Genomic DNA, 9,015 nt, shown 5'->3' on the forward strand with positions numbered 1-9,015 from the left:
TTCCCATTGTGGCTCCGTGGGTTAAGGATCCAGCAATGCCATAAGCTGCAGGGTAGGTCACGGATGCGGCTCAGATCTGGTGTTGCCATGGCTGTGTTGTAGGCCCCAGCTACAGCTCTCATTCAACCCCTGGCCTAGGAACTTCCATATACTGCAGTTGCAGCTGTAAAAAAAAAAGAAAGAAAGAAAAAAAAGAAATCCTCTTTTCTCATCTCCAAACCTCTGGCTATTTTGTCACTATGAATGAAGGGTGTAAGAGTCAGGAAATTGGTTTTCTCTGCCTTCCTTTCTTCCAAAGCTTGCATTGCAGCCTGGTGCCTCTTCTTGAAATGTGATCCTAGTTGCCTCCAGAAACTTCTAACATCTTGTTATATGCATATTCTGAGAAAAATGAATAAAGTAACTAGGTTGCTTTATTATTTCAAAAGCATCAGTATTCTTAAAGCTTTCAAACCTGAGTAAAATGGCCAGAATGATTCCTTTTATGTCCATTAGGGACTGTTCAGATTGAGGAGAGATGCTGTGAAACCTCCCTCAGGGCCTCAGAATCATCTATCAGCTGAAATCACTAACCTGTTTCTAATCCCTTGTAGAAGGATTGAAAACTCTAGGACTGCTTTGGAGAACTATCATCCACTCACTGGTTTACCATGAGGATTAAATGAGATCATATATGCTAAAGTATTTTGTAATTTTGTAAACTGGAAGGCACAGTGCACAGACGTACATGTGACTGTCATCGTTATGGGTACGTCAAGAGGGCTTGACTCTCTAGAATTTCCGAAGACATTTCTAAGCAGGCACTACAGTTCAAAGAGGAAAGTTTACTCTTTAAAACTAGATCCAGAGCAAACAATGGGACTGTTTGGCAAGTGCTTCTGAGGAAAAAAAAAAAAGAAAGAAAGAAAAAACATACCTAGCATATTAGCAACGCTGAGAGATTACTGTGTAGCAGGGCCCCACCCATGCATCCTTGGCCTGCCCCAGGGCCACCTGTAACATGTTCCTGGTGTACCAACAGCTTCCTGCTTCTTGCTGCCTGCAGGTGTGCACTGACCCTGGGTGCCCCTGAGGTAGACAGGGGGATGAATGCCCCAGGAGCAACCCTTATTTGTGGGGGCTGTGTGAGTGTTCTCAGGGGATTTCAGTAGGATAGAAGGCCCTTCCTGCCGGTGGTAACCTGCTCACTAACACCCTTTATTGACTTGCTTCCCTTCCTATCTCAGTTTTCCCATTTTCTCAGAGTTTTGCAATCCCAACCCCCATTAATTACTTGGAATTAAATCTTTGCCCCTGAGTCTGCTTTTGGGGAAGACTCAAGCTAAGGTGGAGAAGTCTGGAGGGCTTGTCTTTGGCAGGAAATTGTAACTTATATTAATTGAAATGGAAGTTTCTCTGTAAATCCAGCTATTGGATGCCAGCCGAATTTGTTAAATAGCAATAACATCTTCCATTTATTGAGAGCTGCCTTCATGCCAACCATGATCCTGAGCACCTTTCGCATACCTCATTCATAGTGACTTCAGAAGTGGGTGCTCTTGTTATCCTGTTACAGTTGAGGAAACTGAGGCACAGGGACTTGCCAAGGTCATTAACTTGTAAGTGAAAGAGCTGGGATTCTGACTCTGGCAAGTCGAACCTAGAGCCCACACTTCTGTATACTCACTGTACTTTTCAAACTATTGGCCACTGAGTCAGCAAAGAGCCAGGGAGCCTGGCCCCATTCCTCACATTATTTTAAGAGACATAACTCAGGGTTGGTGAAAGGTAGAGTATAGATTTAAGAATTGGAAACCTAAATTCGAAACTACATTCCACCTCCCCTTACTGGATTTGTGACTTTGAACAAATGATTTTCTTCTGACCCTCAGTTTAATCTTATGTGTAACATGGAGTGGTGGGGGTTGGTAAAGTATAATGCCTAACTCAGGGGGCTGTGGTAAAGTTCAAATGAGATGATGCCATGAATGCTGGGAAGACTTCGAGCATGGTGGACAATTGTGGATCCTATGACATGGGCCGTAGGCTCCCAGATCCCTCCTCTGCAGATCACTGTCCCTTTTTAAGCCCACCTCCCAGGACCCAGGACTCTCACCTGCTGCTTCCTCTAAGGAGTCAGTATGTAGGTGACAAAGGGTGGAACTTTGGGATTTAAATGTCAGAGACTTTGCTGTTTTCTACCTTAAAAAAAAAAATCTCTGGGCAGTTAATTAATCTCTTCAGGCCTCTATTTTCTCATCTGTAAAATGGGAATAATAAAACAGGACTGTGGAAAGGGTTAAATAAGGCAGTGCACACACAGTTCTTAGCACAATGCAGCACATTTTAGTGCTCACAACATAGTAGCTACTGTTATTACCATTGATATTATGAGAGAAAAATATGAACCCCACATAAGACAGAAAAAGCCTGACTGATTTTACATGATATATAAGAAGAGAATTATTAATGGTTTCCATCCACTTAAGAGAAAGTGAAAAAGCCTCAATCTGTCATGGCATTCCTGGTTGCATTTGAATCCTGGAGAAAAGGATAAAGAAGGTTTGAAGAGAAAATAGTTTTGAAAGCCATTACTGAAAGCAACAATGATGTAACACAAAAGATACAATTTATAACAGAGGACACATGTATTCCTTAATCATAAACAAAAGCTTTTTTTTCTGAATCTTGCTCTGTCCGGAGAACACAGAAATCAAAGTGTATGTGTCTGTGTGGGTGTGCGTTGGGGGGTACTGGGGGGCTGGGGGAATGCAATGTGCTGATTCAGGAAAGAGAAGCAGATCTAGAAAAATATCTCTCTGAAGCCAGAAATGATCTTTGAGAGGAGCAGGGCAGGGGCAGAAGTGTGGGCAAGGAAGTCAAGAAGATTGGATACATGGGCAGGAAATGGTGAAAAAGAAAGCTGGCACGGGCCTTCTGTCTCGTGGCTGGCACCTGAAGGATTGATTCCCTCCTTTCCAGCCCCAGGGGCTCATGGGAGTAGACCTGCCTGGTTTCCCTGACTCTGTGCTTATTAGGGGGGCATGAGTGCCTATTGGAGACTCAGCACTTGTTAACTTGTCAGAGCATAAAAGAAGGGAAAGAGGTCTGACATTTCCCCAACCCCTGAAGGTGAAAGAAAAAGCGTTCTTTACTTTCAGGGCCATATCCTGGATGACAGAGGTCAGTGTTTGCAACTGATCCGTGTGGGCGCAGGCTTTTAATTATTTCCTGGATAACCTGTTATCTATTAGCCATCAGGCTGCTTGCCAGAATATGCTAATGTCTCCAGAGTTTCTGGGCTGGATTCTGAGGATCGGATTTGTTTGTTTTGTTTTGTTCTGTTTTTGAGGGTATGGAGGAGTTGGGGTGCAGGCAGCTGTGAGTCCCACTGGCAGAAAGGCTGTCCTCTCCTCTGCCCTTAGTTGTGCCGAATGAGAGAGAATGCCCAGGAACCTGGGGCACAGTCGGTGCTGGTGCCCATGTGGAACCTGGCAGTGTCTCCTCTTTCTCCTGGCTCCTTGATTGCATGCCTATAGGATATTTAGCTTTACCAGAACTTTCTGGAAAAGCTTCTGAGAAAAAGTTTGGAGTTGATACCATTTGCTTAGAGAACAAGGAAACTCTTGAAATAATCTTTTGTTTGGGGGAAGGAGGGTAAGAAATGTGTCAGAATGCAATAGGCCTGCTTTTCCTTTGAATAGGGGCAGAACTTGGCCATCACCCAGGTAAGTTTAGTATTATCAACCATCAGTTACACTCATGGCCTCTATATTTGTTCTAAGACACAGTGCAATGTCATCGTATGGGAGGGGTACACAAGTATAGGGCATCATTCCTTTTCTTGTTATAAAGGTAGCACATGTTTTTTTTGTTTGTTTAAATTTAGATCCTCTAGAAAAGCATAAATAAAAACACTCAAAACTTCATTTCTCAGAGGTGATCACTGTTAACCTTTTGGTGTATCTTCTACCTTTTTTTATGCTAATATATACCTAGTTACAAAAAAAGACTTTTGATCAATAACTACAGTGTGCCCTCTGATCTTTTGGAAATGTCTGGAGGAGATAGCCTTTAGTACTAGCTCTGTGTAATCTTCAGGGTTAGCATATGGAGGTTCCCAGGCTAGAGGTCCAATCGGAGCCACAGCTGCCAGCCTACACCAGAGCCACAGCAACACCAGATCCAAGCTGCGTCTGCAACCTACACCACAGCTCATGGCAATGCTGGATCCTTAACCCACTGAGTGAGGCCAGGGATCGAACCCACAACCTCATGGTTCCTGGTCAGATTTGTTTCCACTTCACCATGACAGGAACTCCAGGGTTAGTTTTATGTACCTCTGATGGAGTAGGGCTCACAGACCAGCAGAATTCAGTCTCAAAGGGCTAAAATCCAGGACTTGGTTTTAAGCATTTATTTTTATTTATGTACATATGGAGGAGAGTCAGGTAGAACTTCCCAGAAGTAGAGAAAGAATACATGTCAATTCCCATGGTAAAAAACCAAGCAGGCAAATGTTGGACCAGTTCTCCAGGGTAAATATTCAGAAAACAAGACAATGTATATGAAACAACTGTTTTCACAAATTTCAGACATTTGCTGAGAGAATAGGAACAAATGAGGTGATTCCTAGATTACCCCAGCTTTCTTCCTAGAAGCACATTCCAGACCACAGCCCAGGGATGGACATGAAGCAGAATGTAAGAATCTTACTGAGTTGAAGAGACAAAGACTAGGGGAGGCTGAGGCAATTGGACTTTGCCAGAGAGAGAACCAAGGAGGAGGGAGCTATACAGAGAAAGACCTCCAGAAAGCTTTATAGGCATACTCATAAGGCTTTGGCTAAATACTAGGACACATGCATAGGTTGCATGAGTCTAGACAAAAACAACTATGTGGAAAAGGGAAAGTACTAAGGAGCTGCAGACTGAACACCTCCAGAAGCTTGTACATAGTTGGAAGTTATTGAGCCCTAACCAGCCAGAATAAATAGACCTTACTGAACATCTAGAATATTCACTGAAGACCCCAGGAAAGCAAGACCTTAGTAAGATGAAAATAACTCTAGAGGAAAGGTTACTCTAGATCAGCCCTAACAAAGCTTTCAAACAAGCCTCAAAAGTATCATAGTGATCCATAAAAGATCATTTTATGGATATTTATTATTTTGAGGATTAAAACCCACCAAAACAAAATGCAAAAACTTTTTGAAGGAAGCCCCCCCCCAAAAAAAAGAAATCAGCCCTCAGCAGTATAATGTTTATAATGTCCAACATCTGCTAAAAATTACTTGACATACCAAAAAAAAAAAAAAGTCAAGAAGTGAGAAATATGATGCAATTAGCAGGTAAGACCCTTAAAACAACTGTTAAAAATATGCTCAAGGATGTAAAGGAAAACAAACATACTGAAGAGAGAATTAGAAACTATAAAAAGGAACCAAATGAAACTTAGAGAACTGAAGAAATGCAACATCTGACATGAAAAATTAGGCACTACAAAGGAGAATATCAATGAAATTGAAGACATAGCAATGGAAATTATTCAAACTGAAGCACACAAAGAAAAAAGAATAAACAAAAATGAACAAAATTTCAATGACCCATGGAAAAATATCACAAGATCTGACATAGTGGGAGTAATAAAACAAGAGAGAAGTAGAAACAATATTTCAGAAAATAGAGGCTGAAAATTTTCCAATTTCAACCCAGAAATTGAAGAAATTCAACCATCCCCAAGCAAGATAGACACAAAGAAAACCATACCAAGGCATATCATAATCAAATTACTGAAAACCGGTGATACGGAGAATTCTTTAATAGCCAGAGAAAAAAGACACAGAAAGCAAATCGTAGGTTCCCTGGGGCCAGGAGGGATTAACTGCAAAGGGAGACAAGGACTTTTTGGGGTAATGAAGCGTTTTGTACCTTGACAGCAATGGTAATGGTGGTGATTGTGGAAGTATACGTGTTTGGATTTTAGAAGTAAAGAGCTTATATTAACCCATTCAGTCCAATCCAGCTCATCCCATAATTGTATCTCCTTTCTTCTGTGGTAAGAACACTTCTCCATGCTAAGAACCCCAGCTCCCAACAACATTAACATTTATATTCATTTGCCCAATAGTTTCAGAATTGCTGCTATACTACTGAAGAAAATACTACTATGAAAAATAAACTTACTAGGAAAAGTTAGTTTTTTTTTCCACTGGATTGAATATGTATACTCAAAATGTTTTGCTGAAAAATTATTTGGGGTAGTTCTTTCCCTTCCCCTTACTTCAGCATAGTTATGTTATATGTTGAATATAGATTTGTATGTCTGTCAGGGTCCAGTCAGGGGCAGAAACCACAAAAGTTATTTTAACAGAGACAATTTAATATAAACACTTGTTAATTAGGTATTAAGTTGTTAACTAGGTACCTAAACAAGTTAAAAAAGAACTCTAAGGAAGCAGTTCCCAAACTTTCTGGTTTCAGGAGTTTTTAAAATACTTTTACAAATTCACTGAGGACCCCTAAGGAACTTTTATGTTGGCTAAAGCCAGGGATATTTATCACCAGTGTTGGAAATTAGGCAGTTCTCTTGTGGCTCAGTGTTAATGAATTCATCCTATAATGGACTAGAATCCATGAGGACACGGGTTTGATCTATGGCCTTGCTCACTGGGTTAAGGATCTGGCATTGTGATGAGCTGTGATGTGGGTCGCAGACTCGGCTCCGATCGGGTCCTGCATTGTTGTGGCTGTGGTGTAGATTGACAGCTGCAGCTCCAATTTGACCCCTAACCTGGGAACTTTCAGGGTGAGGCTCTAAAAAAACCAAAACAACAAAACCAATGTTAGAAATTAAAACTGAGTTTTGGAGGTCTCATTGTGGCTCAGTGGATTAGGAACCTGACATAGCATTTGTGAGGATGTGGGTTTGATCCCTGGCTGCACTCAGTGGGTTAAGGATCCAGCATTGCCATGAGCTGTGGTGTATGGAGGTTGCAGATGCGGCTCCAATCTGGCATTGTTGTGGTTGTGGGGTAGGCTGTCGTAGTTCTCATTGGACCCCTAGCCTGGGAACCTTCATATGCCATGGGTATAGCCCTAAAAAGCAAAAAAAAAAAGTTCTCACCACACACACACACACACACACACACACACACTGTTATCTATGTGAGGTGATGTGATAACTAATCTTATTGTGGTAATCATTTTGCAATATATTTATATATATATGTATATATAGTTTTATATGTACATATATATATAATTATCATGTACCCCATAAACTTCCATTATATATCAGATATATCTCAATAAAGCTGAAAATGAAAACATCAAACTCGTTGCATAACATATTTTTATGAGGAACAGTTATACAAAGAATTTAGTGGGAAGAATGGCATTATTTAACATTTTTGCAATTTAAAAAAAAAGTTTGGCTTAATAGAAGTCAGCTGCATACTCATATCTGTTTCTGCATTCAATCTATTGTGATATGCTGTTTTAGTCAAAATATGTGAAGAAAATCTAGCCTCACGCAGATATGTAGTTGAAAAAGGGAAGAATATTTTAATAGACTTTTAAGATAATTATGATTATATTTTTTGACATTACACCAAAACTAGACAAATGGTACTTTCTTGAAGATTAATTGCAATGTGGAATCTGAAACTATGTCTTAAAAAACATGTTGTTAATCTGTTATATTAAAATCCATTGGTCTGTCTTACAGTTTGAATGGATCGTTTACCCATACATGATTTTGTAATCCCACACGTTGGTCTTTGGAAAATATCAGTTGACTGAGTGTTGCAGATATTGTGAATATTGACATATTTCACTATATATTACTTAATTTCACATTCGTTAATATCACCACCAGTCTCATTGGAAAAGTTTTTAAGTATTGGAAACTGTCAGACTCACAATGGCAGATGCAAATTTTTAACTTTAACTTGAAAGCTCAAATTTTAGCATTAGCAAAAAACACTGTCAGTTGTTTTCCTTGAAGCAACAGGCTTACTTTGTTCATTTTTGAGAAAATATCTGCTAAATGCCCAAGTCTGAATAACCATGGTTTGTCCATTGTTCTTTCATGCAGAAATGGTGTTCAACCAAAAAAGGGGACTAGCTCAGCTAACAACTCAAACAGTTGCACAAGTGCTGTCCCTTAAGACCGTCATCACATTTTATTCTACAGAACAAGTTTTCACAGTTATCATAAGAATATTGAAATAATTTGAACATAACGATCAAGATTTAAGAAAGTTACATACTTTACTGCTTCATCATGGGTAATTCTTAAGTAGAACTGGACTTTTTTCCCTGAAAGTGTGTGGTGGTTAAAAACACAAAGATACATACAAGCATACAATACTGCTAGTATGGTGCTGCCTTTATTCATGCTAAAGGGCCAGAGGTTTTACTCACTAGTCCTTTTGCACCATCAGTGCAAATGTCAACACAGTGAAAAAGAGAAAGGAGGTCTTTATTATAGCGAAAATAATTTTGACTTCATGGATCCCCCCAAGGACCTCAAGGACCCTCCACAGGAGTCCACAAAACATACTTTAAGGTCTGCTGCTCTGAGTTCCTACAGTAGCAACAATAGGAAACAGTCACCACCTCTTGTGCTGAGAGAATAAAAGAAGGAAGTTGAATTTTTAAAATTTAGAAACTTAGGGAGTTCCTGTCATGGCTCAGTGGTTAACGAATCCGACAAGGAACCATGAAGTTGCAGGTTCGATCCCTGGCCTTGCTTAGTGGGTTAAGGATCTGGCTTTGCCGTAAACCGTGGTATAGGTCGCAGACGGGGCTTGGATCCTGAGTTGCTGTGGCCCTGGCATAGGCCGGTAGCTACAGCTCTGCTTAGACCCCTAGCCTGGGAACCTCCATATGCCGTGGGTGCGGCCCTAGAAAAGACAAAAACAAAACAAAACTTAGAAACTTAGAAGAAGAAACCTATGGAGTTGAAACTCAGACCTCATCTGAGGGAAGGGGGACACTTGACTGGGGCTGCTTCCATGAGTTCCCAGGAAGG

Source organism: Sus scrofa, chromosome 7 (assembly GCF_054392235.1).
Source record: "Sus scrofa isolate SSC_HxYL_T2T_F1_AM1 chromosome 7, Sscrofa_HxYL_maternal_Yorkshire_Landrace_v2.0, whole genome shotgun sequence".
NCBI lineage: Eukaryota > Metazoa > Chordata > Mammalia > Artiodactyla > Suidae > Sus > Sus scrofa.